At 36.9% G+C, this 17918-nt stretch overlaps 1 protein-coding gene across 2 annotated transcripts in view; it reads right to left on the bottom strand.

Moving 5' to 3' along the window:
* Nucleotides 1-17918, bottom strand: part of ELP4 (elongator acetyltransferase complex subunit 4) — a 130450-nt gene that overhangs the window by 35980 nt on the left and 76552 nt on the right. The window contains exon 10 of one of the 2 annotated variants that reach the window (XR_002440504.1): nt 14659-14781. The exons of the other annotated variant lie outside the window; for it this stretch is intronic. The gene's annotated coding sequence lies outside the window, so the exon portion shown is untranslated. The remainder of the gene's footprint in view (nt 1-14658; nt 14782-17918) is intronic. 2 annotated transcript variants of the gene reach the window in all.

The raw sequence follows: 17918 nt of genomic DNA, 5'->3' as shown, positions 1-17918 counted from the left end.
ATAAATTAAAAAAAGCTACAACTTGGAATCTTTCATCAGCTTGGAAAAGTAGGTAGTAATTAGTGAAACAACTTATTCCATTTTCTCCCTCATGGGTCAAATCAGTTTGCACTAGCCAGAAAGACTCGTATCCTGAGGTGGACAATCATATTGGCAGAATGTTCAAATCCTCAATATGCTAATGAAATAGATAGCACTCAGCTGGAAAATGGAAAGGACCAGTTTTAATACAAAGATGCACCACGTCTATCTGTGGCAAATCATAGGATGATAGACTTGCTGTACATCCTTCAGTAAAAGCAAACTTCTACTGACCTGCACATACATGCTGTTCAAATCCAGTCCCTCAGAATCTGGGATTTAAGGTCAAAGAAAGCATAGACTGATAGATTACTTTCCTTTTTTTTTTTTTTCCTCATAGAGTCACAGAATCATTTGAGTTGGAAGAGTCCTTTAAAGGCTATCTGGTTTGACTCCTTTGCAATAAACAGGGACACCTGCAGCTCCATCACAGTGCTCAGAGCCCCGTCCAGCCTGACCTGGAATGTCTCCAGGGACAGGGCGTCCACATACTGGTGGTTGTGGTTATGTATCAGTATTTGGGGCTTCACTGCGATAACAGATCAAATTTATGTGACATCACCACTAAGTATGGAAGAGAGATGCTTAAAAAACTAAGGACGTTAGAATAAAAATTATTCATCCTCCGGTACAATCCGGAACATATTAAATATCAAAGATATATTGAAAAGTTTGGCTTTTCTTGATCTTTATGGCTAAGAGAGGAAAAGAGATTCTTGAGAACCCATACATAATTTTTGCAAGATGAATTTAAATAAACTCAAATATCTTGGCAGGTAAAGCAGTCAAAGCACACTAACCGGTCTTTGAGGAACTTTCTGATTCCCTTTTTGAACTGCGGAGACATGCCACCGCTTACACAAGCAATGAAACCAACCTCTCTCCCCAGCATTTGGACATATTTCAAGTTTACAACAAAACAGGTAATATCACATGATATGCAATCAGAAATGGAAAGATATCTGACAAAACGATCCGCATTAACTTCTGTTATTTAGATTAGTATTTTCATTTACACAACTGCTTTATGTGCACAGTTCTATTCTTGCCCTCTTTCAGATTAGTGGGTCATATTTTTTACTGAAAGACATTAGTTTCCGCTAACTTCACTTAGTGCCACAGACATTGTGTACCGTTTTCTGTCACTCAATTTCAATTTTTGGGTGTCGTTCCCTCCCTAAAAATAGCACTTTATTCCACTCCATCCTAAAATGAAGCTTCTGTTGTTTTTACAAATACGGTATTGTTACACGGACCCAGAAATCAAACTCTGTATATAGCCAATGACAGCTTAATAATTCCTTTTCTGAAATGAAATCCTTAGGAAAATGTTTCCTTTATTTAACCATCTTTTAAAATTTCATCTTACATGTATTTTGCAATTTAATGATTCATCACTGCCAGCCTTTTTTCCATAGGTATAGAAACAAGAAGATCTTTTGTTTCTGTCTATGGTTATGATACCAGTAAATTTGTAAAACACAAAATTTCACTATCATACTTCTTTTTTTTAAACACATTTTCCCCCCTTGAGCAATTCTGTTTCAAATACACTCCTCTGAGGGAAGCATAAAAACATGAATATGATATAGCTGCTCTCTACCCACACTCTTTCTTCACATAATTCTTTTTCTTCTCACTGTATGGAAGTGTTTTTGGTATTGCAGCCCAATTTGTCTGTTTTTCTTTTTAAATGTGCCTATCTATTTATAAGTACCTCCACAGTAAACGCTTTCTCTTCATCAGTAGATTTTTTACAGTCAGTAATAATTTGCTTTTAAAGAAGTTCTGAAGGAGACTTTTTCACTACACTAATGATTTCAGACCTTCTGGAGGACAAAGGGGTACAAGCAGAAAGCCTGACACTCTTCAGGTTGGTCCTGTGTATTGCATCCAGTCTGGATCTCTGGAGATTTTTAAATGGAACACATAAGCACCCAAATCCTTCTAAAAGAGGAGCTACAGGAAGACTTCTTACAGAGGTAAGATACTGCAGACCCCATCAGTGGGTACCAGCTTCCACTGGAAGTCAAGGTAGGAGTTCCTACTGCCCTACTACATATGAACAAGTGTAAAAGCTAAGCTACATTAAAAGCATTCTAAGCTGTAATTAAAAAAAACCAAATTCTGGCATACCTCCTTTCCATGTTTGCCCATATGCGTAAGAAATCTTAAAACTGGAAAAAATCACTTATTGCTTCCCATGTAAATTTAAAGATTATTAGTACACTAATATGTAACTTATGGGGACACAGATTCTCATCCTTTTCAACGGACACTGATTTCTATCCATGATCTTTCACTAATTAAAAAAATCAACAACATAACTGTAATTAATGGTATTTACAGTTCTTCAGCGGACAGAATAACACCTCTATTTTGGGGTTTGAGGGTTATTTTTAAATTTAAGGTTTACTTTTTCCATTTCAGATGATTAAATAATACTAGAATAAAATGCATTGTTTAATAATAACTTTGTAACTTTGTTTTTAAAATAGATATTCACTATCCCACTACAACTATAATAACAAAGGTATTCTCTCAGCAAATGACTGTAAGCTGAAAAACAGTGAATAGTAATCCATGATTGCTTAAGAATGAAGATCGTGGCTTATCCATAATGATGTGAGTGTCTAAGAGAGTGCTTTACAGTAAAAAAATAGGTTGAAATTTAACCAAGGTGTCTGGTGAAATTCAATATTCCAAACTCTTACTATCCTACTATGCTCAGGTAATCATGAAATTGAATGTATTTCATGACAATTTATTTTATACTCCCACAAGTTCAGCCTCATTATCACATGTTCCTTTGTGATGTTATAATTCATTTTCATGTTTTCTTCCTTGTGGTGCATCCTATTACTATTACTTCTCCAGTGCTTCCCTTTTACATTAAACACAAGTTATTCCTAAAACAGTGTCTTATAAAGTTAACCAAAAGTAAAAGTCTGAATCTCTTATTTGTGTAGTTCTATGAACTATTGAGTAGTCCACTACTCTTGTAAATAATACTTTTTGAGAAAAATTATAGTCCTAGGTCTCAAGTTGGTAATATAAAAGCAGAATGTATGTAATGTGCAACATTTTGAACATGGGATTAAATCTGGGATTAATCTAGATTTACATTTAAATTAACTTTATCATCAGCAGGAGTCCTGTGGTTAATTCTGGGTGCACAGGCAGGGGGGTAGATTGAGGCCAGCTGAGAGCAAAGCAGTGTGACTCTTGTCTTAAAGTCAGGTTTTGCTGAGAATATCTAATTTAGTTATTGGCAGCAGCTATTAACCTGCACTCCAGTCACTTTGCTGGAGCTGGAGTAAATAGTCATCTCAGGTAACTAAAGAGCAGCACAGGACCCCTAAATTTTTTAACGCAATGAAGGATTTCAGTGTTTCCCTGATCCGGTCTGCAGTTGCCTCCTGTGCCTGGCATGTGAACCAGGACTGAAGCAGGACGTAGCAAACACTTTTTTTGAGTAAGGATTTCATGAAGTTTGCATTTCTGCCTAGCAAAGAGGCCAAAGAGGTAGACAAATTTCCATGCAGTTAACCTTGAGATAGGTCTGATTGCCATTTCCATTCAAGACTTGCAGACACAGTCACAACAGATGTCTGTAATTCATGCTGAAGGAAAAGATACCGTGTGAATACTCTCTCAGTAGGTCTAGGTATTTTGACTCTTTTTTAATCAGAGACTGTATGGGAACTGTTGAGTCATGGCCTGAACCACTGATTGAGCACCTGGAAGAAAGACCCAGTCAGCCCTGGGAGCACAGGTGAAGGCAATTCACCTGTGTGATGGGAAGCCAGGCTCCACCCCTCTTAGGCGTCACTTAAGGGCTGACTGCCACTGAGGAAAGATCTCTTTCTGGAGATTTCTTCTTGGTGGGAGCTTTTTCCTGTAATCCCAAAATCTTCCGATCCAGGTGAGTGCTGTGTTTTTCTTCCACCATTTTGTAAAGCTATTTCCATTGTGTTAGTCCTTCTGATCGCCACGGAGACTTTATGGAGAGCGTATGTAAGTGGTACCAAGGAAAACAGGACTAACCAAAGGGAAAATGTTTGTTGTTTAGCTAACCAAAACCTTAAATGGAAAGTGGGATTTTTCAGGGAGTGATTTGAGATGTAGTCTAACAGACTTCGTTTTCCCAATCACCACAAAATGATCCATTAATTAGGCTTTAATTTGCAGCACCGATCAGAATATCTTTATACTTCTTTTCATGTATTCTACTAAAAGCCTTGTATCTTCTAGCACAAGAAACTGAAAATATTAACAGAAGAATATTTGTTTCACAGATCTTGGGGAAAAAAAAGAGTCATTATATGAATCCTCTCTAAAGACTGGGAGAGAGATTACATATGTAGAAGTTTTTCTGATCCACAAACACATTGGAAATTTACTATCTCTTTCAGTGGAAGCTCATAACACCTACCTTAAATGATGATCACTGACTGATTAACTATCTTTTTGCCCATTTTGGTAGTGACAGTTAACAAGAGATAAGAAGGAGTAAAAATACACAGCAGCTGATGTACAAAGTTGAAAAAACAGTTGAGTGAAGTAGATATTAGTGAAGCAGTGGAAAGAACTGAGAGAAGTGGCATATTAATATATTACATTATTTCAAATGATTTGTTGTATTTGATATTTCTAAACTCTCACACTAAATAGATAACTACTTAATTATTAAGTTACCACTTTTTAAATTCATTTCTTAGTTTCTCCAGTATCCCCAGCAATTTTTCAATTTATTCCACTTGGTAAATTGTTGCTTCTTCTTTGTTCTTTCTCTTTGCTTCTTCCCACTCTGTTTACAGTCTTCTAAATAATTGGCTTTGGTTTTGAATATATTTAAGCACTCTTTTAGTTCATATGAATGACTCCAACTCATTTTGACACACTATTGATAACACACTTGTTGTAGCTATACTGTGACTTAATTCCTCTCTTTGTTGTTTGTTAACACAATAAAATGGTTTTTGAAAGAGAAGAATAAAGTTTACCTTACATTTACTGCTGCTGCCTTCTTAATAATTGCACTTTGAGGGCCCCATTTAATATTTAATTACTTCACCTCTATACAAAAATCTGTCGTGGTCCAAAATGGTGGCGCATCTACCAATGAAGCTATTCTGTGCATTTTATATCTAGGTTGTGTCTGCCAAAACACCATACTAAGCAGCTCAACGTGTAAAGTAAATACAATTTGTTGTTCTTGAACTGAACATTTTTGAAGAGCGAGATGTTATTTTTTTTCAAAGACCATTTGGGAAGTATTTAAAAGGACCAGAGCTGTTTCTCTGTGGTGTCTGTCACCTCAACTGTCATATGCCAGAATACTGAAAAACTGCTTCACATTTGAGCCGAGACCTAAAACACATCTATCCTAACTACTGCGATGGGCTCAGTTAATTATAAGAGCTCACTGTGCTACGCTGGAACCAGTTGAAGGGCTATGTGAGTGGAAGCTAGCAGTGGGCACAAACGACCTTTCTGAGCTGTCCCGGGAATGAACTTCATGTTTGCTGTTTGAATTCATCCACAGACATATTGCTTATTACAGTTCAAACACAACATATATCAGGTAGACCAAATGCATGACCATGCTCCATCTTCTTTTCTCAATCACTACAGATATGATTCTTTACTATGGATTTTTTCCTAAATTACCTCCAAATGCCTGAAACCAAATATGCAGGATGTACAAGCAATACAATATTAATTAGTCTTTATTGATTTAGTCAGAAGAGAGGAACAAAATTGAGCTTATTTTCTAAAAGGTAATGATGTACGTGGAAATTTTAGATTTACTAAAAGCCACTGAACTGTGCCACCCTTTAGAGTAAATGGACTGTTAGATTCATTCTTGATGTCACTGCTGAATCAGCAAAAAAAATTGGAGTCCCATTTAGGTCATGGACTCAAATGGCTCGCCGAATACACTGCATCAGTGGAAGCTCATTTTGACCTGAGTCATTCAGGACATGGGGAAACATCTCCTAGGGAAAAGGACATTCTCTATACAAGCCAGCATAGTTAGGCAATTAATCAGATATGTTGGAGATGATCATATTATAGAGCACATAAAGAAAAAAAAAAAAACTGAAATTGGTTAGCTTTACCTATTTAATTCCTTAGAAATACTACTAACAAGAATGGTTAACAAAGATACTGTTTTAAAATTGGATTATATGTAAGAATTAGGACAGCAAAATTTTGATCAAAAAGTTTTAAAGTAAACGTCACTGATGACAAGCTGTTTAAAATCCATGATATACCTTCATATTACAGTGCTTATTTAAGCTTTCCTCTGCCAGTTACCATTGTCAAAATATACAGCAGTACTTAATAAGACAAGACTAGACTTAACTATTGACTTTCATAATGAAACATGAAGATAAAAATGAGGCTTGGTGTAATTTATAAGAGAGAAAATGATGTACTAAAAGCAAGACACTAAATCAATTTTAAACACCAAACACAATTTATGTCTGACTTTAAAACTCATCCTCAAAACATTAATCTAGACAAAGGCCAGAAACTGAATGAGGCATAATTTGTGAAACTGATACCTTTCATCACAACCTCTAGCTGAAAAGGTCATTAGATATATTATATCTAAGTGAGCAGCTTATCCCTGCTTCATTACTGATAATTAAGGCAAGTAATATTTTCTTGACAGTAATGTGTCCAGTAAGAGATATCGTCTAGTTTGCATAAACCAGACATTAATTACCAGAATAATATCAGAGATAAAAAAAATTAAGTACCTGTGTAACATCATTTCATTATTTTTTCTTCATTTCCTTAAAGAATTAGCAGGCTCAGAAACATAATGAGCATATTAAGAAATCCATTTTCGAGCATCTATTCAAATCCTTAATACACATTACACAAACATATTTTTTGTACATACGAAAACAGAAACGAAGGCACTTTGGAATACAAACAGTATTTGAATATTTTCTAAACTTGCTTTATTAGAGCAAAATTTGTGGGTGAAGCACAGTGATTAAATAACAGGTTAGTATTTGGACTTCATTTCAAATGTTTAGGTCTTCATCCAGAAGAACTCACAAATGAGTCCAAGACCTCTGTCCGGCTTCACCCTATTTGCATAAATGGTAGTTTTGTTATACAGAGCAGAATATGCATGTTCATGTGACAATGACAAATTTGTCACTTAGCTCACAGTCTATTAAATTGTTTTCACTTCTCAGCTGAAGTGTCTCTCAATGTCTTTAAAATCTATGCTGAACAGTGTTTGGGAAACAGAAAAAAGATAAGTTCTGTTAAACTGCTCTGTAATGGCTTATTCACTAAGGAATGTCATTTATTATACTTCACTCTACCTATAGACAAATGTTATCTACAGAGATTTTGTACTCAGTCGTAACAACAGCTATAAAGGCTGTTGCCAATGCATGCCATACAGGAGTCATAAAATGGTACCCTAACCTTTTGGTTTCTCTCAATTTCAGCATCCCTTAAAATACAAATGCATATTTTACAATACATTTGGAGGAAGTTATAGTGTGAAGAGCTGCTTTCTACCCTTTGAATTCTTGTCCCTATGAAAAAATACATTATGGGTGTTTTGAGCAGTATTTCTCACAAAGCATCGTTAATTTAGGGAAGGTCCTGGAGTCCCTTGTTGGACAAAGGATGAAGTATGCCTTCCCAAAGAAGAGGAGAATTATATCGTGAATATACGATGGAAATGTGAAAGCATTTGTAGGTGACAACTCTGCCATTCTCAGGAACGGGGCTCGTACAGAGGGATACCATCTGTAGGACTTATGTTCTGGTAGAGTAAGACCTCCTTCTCAGTCATAGTTCCACCTATGCAGGCTGATAACACAGTCAATGACAGCTTGCCACAAATCTCTGAGGTGATTAAGAAATTTGCCACCAAAAGAAAGCATGTTAACCTAGAAGACACTTGCCCTTTCCAAGGCTAAGATCAAGCACTGGTGGTGGTGCTTGTGAAATAGTTGTGCAAATTGCCTGGAGTTTATGACAATACATGGAGTTGCCAGTGGTCTGTGCTGACATGAGCCCACTCAACGGAATAGCTACAGTGCCGTGCATACACAGAGAGCCATAATGCTCAGCCTCTACAAGTGGCTGCTACAGTCTCTCACACAATCCAGTTTCTGTGTAAAGATTAATTAGAAGTCCAACAGAGACATAATCAAGGTGACATATTTAAAGAGAAAATTCACTTAAACTGGAAAACACTGCCATTTCAACCTCAAACAAAAGTATCGGTTCTCTCACTGAAAGCTGGCTGTATTCATCTATGCAATACTGCTTAACTTTCTTGTGGCAGGAATCAAAGCAGCATTTTCCTTGGAAGATGGCCAGGATATTTTTTTCCTTTTCTTTTGGCTAACTACCTATGCATGGCCTGGTTACCTGCAAGCTAGGTTATACGAGGCATTAGACACGACAAGGAATGGCTACCTAACAGCACCAATTGCAAGAGCATCCTAACTCTTCCTTTCTAGGGAGAGTGCAGCATGCCAAACCAGTAAACTTAGCTAGGTAGCTGGAGTCCAGGACTGCAGCCCACGGCTACACAGATCTACTTGTACTGAATCCTACCTGTCACTGAATGTTCTTTTGGCTCTTAAAGCCTGGATGGAGTCAATGGAAGGACCAAGGTGAGAAATCTGAGGGAATGGTATGTAAAGCTAAATCAGCTTTGTGTTTTTAGAATCTGATTTTACAAGAAAGTAAGTTGACCATACCTGCTGTCAACAATAAATTGGTGACATAAGTAGGTACGTCTGTAACACTCATGCCAGAAGATACTGTTGCTTGACTATTTTGAACTTGTTTATAATCACAGTAAAATTGTGATAATCTCTTAGTAAAATTTACCTCTAATATTTTGATATAACCCCAGAGAACTGTAATATCTCAAAGACTGGAAATCTAAGCAGAAGTGACTGCAGAAGTAAATATGCTGTTTTAACACTCTGGTGATGGAAAATTTCCTCATTCTTTCTGGTTTCTGGGACAGAACAAGTGACACCAATCATTGGCACCTGACAGACAAAACCAACTGACTTTTTTTTTTTATTCCACATACAAACCTGAAGAAGTTCTTGATCAGCCTCCAAAAACTTTCTAAAATAGAAGCAGCACTTATAATGTGAAAATAGTTCTGCTGAGTTAGTGACATGCAAAACATTTCACACTGATGTCAGTATTTGTAGGATTATGGAATATCAAGTATGGTGCTGCAGATGGCTATTTATATATAAATAATAGCTGCATTTCATAATGAATTATTCATATGTTGTATAATATCGACAAAAATAACTAGCATGTATTTCCTAAAACATTTGTTGTTTTCACTGCTATTACAAATTATGACTTTACGCATCTGCTTTCATTCTGTATTTTGATTATAAGATGATCTGAGTAAAAACATCAAGTAACCTTCTTTGCCACATTTGTAGAATCAGTATGCTTTAACAGATCATGAAAGCCATCACTCAAAATTTCTCCACAATTGCTTCAGCAAGTGCTTCTTTGGAACACGAGTACAAAATACCTACGTTTCTGCCATGAAAGCAGAAGAACAAAGCAAAGCCATGTCCACATTTGTTTCAGTTTATAACTTTGTACCTCTGCATGAAGAGGATGCAAGCCTATGTACATTTTAGCAACGTATTTTTTGTATGAATTTCACTGGATTACAGTTGACCCATCCTAACTAAATTTTATAACTGGCACTGAGATAACAAAACAAATATTAGTCAGTTTGATTTAAATATCAGGTCCTTAACAAACTTCCAGTCATAAACTGACTCTAGAAAAGTTGTGAAGCTGGAGTTCTTAATGAAATGAGTAATCACCTTGTTATAATTTATACAGACAGTTTAATTTTGTTATTCTGATAGTTTGCTTAATGTGATCATATCACGTACTTCTACCACAGTGACTTGCTCATTTTATTAATATTTTATTGTTCTTACTTTTCATGTATTATTTGGTATTAGTGATAACAGTTACCTATAATATGTTATTTTTCTAAGACTAGCAGTAATAGATATAATGGGATTTTTTTTTTCAAATAAGACATGTAATTTCAGAAGCCTTGAGACTCTCACTATATATTAAAGGTGTGAACTTATACTGACAAATCCTCCCAAGAAATCTGCTTTTCACAGCTTGCCTCAGTTTAAGAGGAGAAGTTTGCATTCAGCGCCTAAAATGATACCACTACATCTTCAGCTTCTTCAAATCTGAATTCAGAAAGGGCAAAATTCAAATTCATTCTATTAGTAAACTGGAAAAAAAAAATCTCACAAATCCAGTCATTGCTGTCGGTCCTGAAAACAAACATGCGGGTGCATAATTACTTCGGTGTTAAATCTGAGCGGGCAATTGATTAAACTCTTCTGGATGACTGTACAGAGGATGGTTAAACAAGAGATGGGACCAGATTTTGATTTAGAAATAAAATTCTTAGAGAGATGCACAATACTTCTCTCTCGCCACTGCTCACCTATATTAAGTGAAACGTTAAGCTTAAGATGTGTTTTTGAACACCAGGGAAAGGTTTACAGACTCCTTGAGGATGTTTATAGTGGGTTTCCTCTGACAGTACGAGCATGAATGTGTACTCCTCATGTTTCCACACCTTCCCCCATGACAGATACAGCAGAGTAAAGGGACCAATACAAACCAGACAGCTTTTCAGCAGTTTCAGGGCATGTACTTGAAAACTGTGTATTTATTTTCGGTTCTGACAAATGGAAAAACCGTGTTTAAAATTCTGACATCAAAACCTACAATTTCATGCTTCATCTACGCAACATCCCTTTGCATGCAAACACCATTTAACAACTATTTGTCCCCTAAGTTCAGTGGTAGATATTTTTTTCATATTAATTATCTAGGAAAAAATATAGGCAAAATTTGCAATGGCTCTTCCAACGTGAAAGACTTTGTACATACATTCTACTTTAATATTAATAATTTCATGCAGTTTTGGCATCTATGTTACCTTATTATATATTTCTTCTTATGCATACAAAATACTACCAAAAGTTAGTGACGTTACATTAATACACCCAACAGCTAAAGCAGCTTACTAAATTTTCCTATAGTGACTGAGAGCAAACTGGGATATTCATACTCTTATGTCCTGACAAGGAGTCTGTTTGACCTGTGAAACTAATTTCCTTGGTGTAGCATTCCAAAAGGAAGCTTTTTTTTGCCTTGCTGAACAAAGGAACTTGTGTCACACTGCTCTTAAACAAAAAAAGTCAAGCAGCTGCTACGCAATACAAAATTTACTATATCCCAGCATCTTGAAGTGTGTCTGAAACCAGTTGTTCCAACACTGCTCCCAAGAAAAGGAAAAATCACTGGTAACTGCAGCAGCAAGTACGTCTTATAAGAATGATTCAAATGAATAAAGTTTGGTGACCTGGCTGGATGAAGATGCACACGGGCTGAGGCTGCAAACAAGTGACTTTGTGAATATCATGAGCGCACTCCTGTCTAAATTTCTCACGCAACTACTTTACATCCTTCAAACTTTGCATTTTAATACAAGGTTACAAAGTTCTGCATCACATCATTTTTACTCCTTCTAGTACGACACAATCTTATTTTAAGAAAAACCAGTGATCTTTATTCAACTATAAAAGAAAGCTAAAAGAGAAAAAATAAGATAAAAGCTAAATTACATCTCTGATACTTCTGAGATCTTTATAAAGAATCCAACTTCATATATGCATATGATCAGGATAGTTTAAAACTTCCTTTATCTTCCAGAGCTTTTTAAAATACTTACGTGACAACTTGTTCTTGGCCTATTCTCTGGACAGACATTTCTAAATAGAAGACCTTCCTGCAGACAGTAGTGAAGGCACAGAATTCAATCTGGGAATTTTTTTTCCCACTGAATGTGTTATTGCAAAACGGCAATTTTTAGACATGCAATCTTAAAACACAGTTTAGTGTGTGGATTACTTTCTATTTTTTTGGGGGGAAAATGTTTAAAAAAGATCACTTTTTTAATGTAAAATCATGGCTACTGCATTCGCTTAGTCCGCTGCTTCTCTACAGCACTCCGTATGGCTGTGCAGTATCTCAATGCTCATGTGGAACAGCTGCACTGACACAAAGGGCTGCAGACGTTTTTACTGTCCTAATAATCCACATATTAAAGAGTCCCTAAATACTCATTGATGCGACAGACCATAACAACTCCCTTGGAGCTGTTACAGTTTATCAGGTCAGTGATCTGCATACTGAGGAGTCCCCAAGTACTCATTGACAGGTAGCTTCTCATATACACTTGTACTAAATAATAATTGCTTCAAAGGAACTGTTAAATCCCAGTTGCAAGAACAAATTAATTTAAAACCACTGAGACAGCACTTCAGTTTTTCTAAAGATGTGACAAATCTAGACAAATCTACTAGACAAACCAAGACATCTGAGTGGAACAACTGTTCTGAAATATTACAGCTGTATGGCATTGTGGTTACAAATACTGCACACCTTTGTCTTTACCGTTGCTACCTTCCCGCCAGGCAAAGGTGACTCCAAACCTGTTCTTAAGACCGTTAGAAAAAGACTGAATTAAAAACTTGTTATAAGGGTAATCATCTTAATTGAAGCCTTGAATTGGTCATTCCTTATATCCTTATTTTCTGTGTTTAGCGTTTCCATCTTTCCTCACATCTTAACCATATATTGCTGAACCTTGGTTTCTTTTCCTTTCTCTTTGCTTTCATATCTTAGCAAATGTTTAGCCTTCAGTCCCTTTAATCTCCTGCTCTACTGTTTTCTCTCACTGCATTTATGCTCTATAGATAGAGGACAAACTCATACAGATCATAGAAAGAAGCCTCTGCACCTAACAGTACCTGGAGTGACTTATATGCTTCCACCCACTGCATCATCATGCACACACACAAATGATTCACACCCTGGACAACTTTCTGGCTTCGTCTGAGTTTCAGATGAAGCCAAGCGTGGAAGCATCCACAAAGCCTATTTGGGAGAACAAATGACTGCATGGAAACTACCTACAGTCAAAACATAGCTCTTCTAAAGAGAGAAATTCAGAAAAGAAGGCTGATTCTCAATGTTAGATTAGAACACCTTGGAATCAATGTCCATGGTGGACTTGGCATGATAATGCTGTCCTCTACCATTTGGTACGTTCCAGTAATCACTGGAATTCTATGATACCAAGTCTGATATTCCTACACAGTTTTCTCCATGGGGCTCTGAGTACTTTGAGTATTATTTATAGTCTAATCAAGAAACAAATAAGTTAGATTTCATTTTTGTGTCACTTGTTTTTTATGACTCATTTATGTTCCAGCTAGCAGGACATGTGGATCTAGCTGACATTGGTTGTTGTGTTTTTCTGAAAACATTCTTTGTGACAACCGTGTTTTTAAATCACATGAGACTTCAATCAAAATTACATTAATGGTCAGGATAGTCACAATATTCTTGCACATAACTCACCAAGTGAGAGCTGACACACAAACCAAGGAACCAAAACAAGAGGTAGAAGAAAAGAAATATCCAAAAACCCTTAACAGATCCATGACTTTCCTAATACTAGCTATGACAACGGACACCAGAAGATATAACAAGAGTTAGCACGATAACTCCTAATAGTATAACACTTGTGCTTAGGCACTGCAAACTCAGATAGTGACAACTTCTTTTCTCAAAGTCATATATCATAAAAATTAGGATGAAAGCAATTATTCTTCCCTTATAAATTAGTATACAAATTTTCTCCTCAGACCATGTATTTAATGCTTCCCTCGTCAATACCTGAACTATTTATCTGCACTCTTTAAAATCTTAATAAATCCATGCATATTCTAAATACTATGGCAAAGATTATTTTCGTAGCGTGGTGTTTTGATAAGGATCGCTAGCCTCCCTCTGTCCTTCTATTATCCCCATTTTTACTAAGAAGCAAATATAAACCTCTTCATTTTAAAGGTCCTTGCAATTTAACATGACTTTAGATATCACCTCTTAGATAGCAATATTTTGCTGTTTGTGAAATCTCTTTTCTTCTTCTCTGTTTGGGATGATCTTACAAAAATTCACAAAAGTATCTCATTATACCCCTTCAGTAATACGTTAAAAATTTCCTCTTCTATGAAAACCTCTTCTTTCACTGAACTTACATGCTGAGCTAATTCAAGACTTAGGCTATGTTGATGAAATCCTAACACAGCAAGTTACTGACTTTTGCCTCTGCTTAAGAAGATAAGACTGACAGTATTAGCCTGAACAGCTCTCACAGCCTCATCCTAATAGAGCTGTAAAATGCTATTCTTGCTGCAGCCAAAGGATTAGAGGCAGGGTCAGAGTGTGCGTGCTGCAGGGGTTAGAAAAGATTTAGAAGGCAATGTTACAGAAAAAAAAGAGACTGAAGGTTCCTGAGAGAATGTTGGAGAAGGACATAGTCTAAGGAAGATGAAATTCTGCAAGAGAGGGAGAGAGCCACATCTCAAAGCATGGGAAACCCCACAGCTTTTGTGTCTTCACCTAAAACAGCCTCACCTTCTCCAGTATTCAGCTTTGTCCTTGACAAATTTCAGTTCTCCCAAAGTTCTCTGCTAACTTCCCACAGCCCTTTTGCTTCTCTTCTGTCCCAAGTCTTTATCTTTTCTGTGCAAAAATGAGCTGATAAAGGAAGAAAAGGTAGTAAAAACTTGCAGAAGGAATGAAAAAAAAGAGCAGTTATTAAATCTGCTGAAAGTATTGATAAACACACATTAAAAACAAACACACAAGCAACACTAGTGATATTTATAATGGCAATAACAATAATTTGACACTTTTGCCCTATGAAGGGGCTCCAGAGGATAATATCTGAACTTTGAAAAGAAGCACTCGGAATTAAATACTATTAAAATGTAGTAAGACTTAAAAATAGTATAAAGATGAGATAGCAAAATCAAACCAGTAGAATTACAAACACAAAAGCTGGAATAAAACATAAGGAACTTGTATAGCAAGACGGTAAGAGACAGTGGTAGCTTAGGCTATTGTTTTTCTTTATTAAATATATTGGATAGATTGGGAAAAGCAAAGGATAAAAGGTTGTTTCTTTTCCCTTCCTATAGTTAGCTAGATTTGCATCACAACATAGTTTGAATAGAAATTTCAGCATTAGACTACAAAGCTATTTAAGTTAATCAGGGATGAAAAACGGTGGAACAGAAGTTGCTGCCAGTTAGAGCAGGAGAAATCTGATGTCCAGCTAAGATATGGGACCATGAAGTCTCCCTTAGCCTTAACCATCAGACCAGAAGGACAGAGACAGATCTAGTTTTGGTGACAGACTTGAGAATAACGGAACATGCTTCTCTTTACAAAGCAATATACTGCCCTTCTAAATGCTTCCTTGCAAAGAAAGAAGAGGCTGACTTTAGCAATGAGATCTAGTCATCATCTGTGCTGTCGAATGGAGCATGGCACAATTAGGATACCAAAAATCCTGGAGTTCTGTGAGAAAGATGGGAGAAATGGGGGCAGAGATCTGAACTGGTAACTGATAGAGACCTCAATAAGTAGAGAACCTTGATCAGACAAGGATAATCATTGTTACCAGAATCCCTTTGTCCTACTTTTGAAAGACCTTACGAATGAGAGAAAGCTTAAATCTGGCCACAGAAACCAGAAACGTGTTCAGAGACACAAGGCAACACCACGCTTAGAAATACTACTGTTGATTTCCCAGGCAAACAGATGTTTTGTTCGAGACCTCTACTCAGCCAGGCTGTCCACAGCCCTCACCTCATTTGATGAAGCTTCCCAGTCCTGGTCCACCAGGTACAGCATTTAGCAGACCACCTCCTAACTTTCGGTGTCCCAATCCAAAGGTCACCGCTTCTCATCAAATAAAATCACATGGTACCCCTGTCTGGCTGACATAGCGTCGGAGATAGGAATGAAATTCTGTGCAAATATTTCCTACCACTCTGACTTCTAGACTGTTACCCAGGAATTTTGTTCTCTGAGGACCAGAGCTGATGTAGAATTTTTGTGCAATTATCAGCCTGTCAGTTTGTGTTCTCCACTCTGGAACAGAGACACGGTTTAGCATAAGCAACCTGGCTGAAAGGAGGAACTGAAGACACTTTCCACTGAAGATACCAGACATCGGTATCACTGCTTGAACTTTTGAAGGAGTAGTTGCTTTTAGAATGAGGGTGGGCTTAGCAGCTTTTTATGTAACCAGGGTCCCTAAACATTATTGCACGTAGAGACTGTGTAAAAATAGACCTGAGCAAATAATGGTGACAGCCCCAACCCCTTCATAAAATGCGCAATAAGATTTGATGGTACTAAGTAGTCCCGCCTCCAAAAAATGCTAAAGCTGCAAAAAAAGAAAAGGTGAAAAATCTAAGAAAGGGAAATAGTGCATAGGTTTCTGTTGAGAGGAGGAAAGGCATTATGATAAAACACTCGAATCAGTAGCCTGGTATCAATATAAGTGGTTGGATTGATATGTTTTTCTGTTCTTTGTGATTGAAGCAAGTCTTTGAATATTCATGAGGAACAGGCTACAGTCTGTGCAAAAAGCTTTTTTCTGTCTTTGTCTTCATGGGCTCTGGGAGGAAGCAAAGACATCTAAGGATAAGCCTAGAATATTTAATGTTACGTGGAACTTTCGTCAATTGTGGAGCTGAATGGAACAATTCATCAAACAGTAGTTTTGCAACCAGAGATTGCATTTCTTTTGGCAAATCAACACCAACAAGTTACAAGGACTTCTATGTTGCTAAGGAATTCAGAAAATAGTGGCAGTGCCCGCAGCATTTGACGCAGCTTGAGGCTCTGGATGTCAGCTGAACTTCCATCCTGAGGCCAGAGAATCCTCCTTTGAATCCCTCTGACATAAGACTGACTATCTGGTTCGCTTTTGTTAATGAGTTCATATTCATAGCAAGCCAAGAGAGCTTGGTTGCTAATCAAGTGTAGCAGCAAAGAAGTGAAAGCATTAATCCAGCTGCTCAAGGCATTCCAATTTCTGGAGTTTTTGTCCAAAGTGCAAGATTACTTGGATTTTCCTATCATGACTCCAGTAATGATTCATCAGAGCATTATGAAGTTAAACAGAGTAATTCAGTGTCACCTGTAGGAACCGATTTTTTTCTTTGCATTATTTGGCAGCAGTGTGTCTCTGAGAACAACAATATCGGAACCTTTAAGTTCTGGCCAGCTTTACTTTTGCCTAGTCTCAAAAATGATGGCAGGGAAGAAGAATGGCTCCAGTACTGTTGAGGTGAAGGTGTGACAGAGGGGGAAACTAATTTTCATGCCACATGCTTCACAGTTCTTACTTTTGGAGAGACCCCAGAGAAAATAATTGGTTTGACTCATCAAGGCTTTCTAAAACTACTATGCAAACACTTGCTGAATTCGATAAATTCCTTGCCACCCAAAAAGACGTCTCTCTCTTGCTATATCCATGTTCTTTGTTTTTTCATACAATTAGAAAAATAGTATGTTTGACACATTAGAACCACTTAATGTGATGCTGGTTTGGCACTTGCTCTTGTGAAAAAATCTGCAAAGAATATCTGCCAAATTCCTTGGGTCAACTTTGCAGACATTGAAGTATCTGTCTTAACTGAACTTGTAGTGCAATCCTAGATGATCTTAAAGGTCCCATCCAACCCAAACTGTTCCACGATTCTCTGATCCCCTACGGCAAACAGGGGCTCCTACTATTATTTTATTTTCAGACAATCTTATTTTTCCTAATAGGTATGTGTTTTATAGACATACCGATGGGATGCTCATACAGCTTT

This window comes from Numida meleagris, chromosome 6, assembly GCF_002078875.1.
Source record: "Numida meleagris isolate 19003 breed g44 Domestic line chromosome 6, NumMel1.0, whole genome shotgun sequence".
Lineage (NCBI taxonomy): Eukaryota > Metazoa > Chordata > Aves > Galliformes > Numididae > Numida > Numida meleagris.
This window is presented reverse-complemented; position numbering and strand designations above follow the sequence as displayed.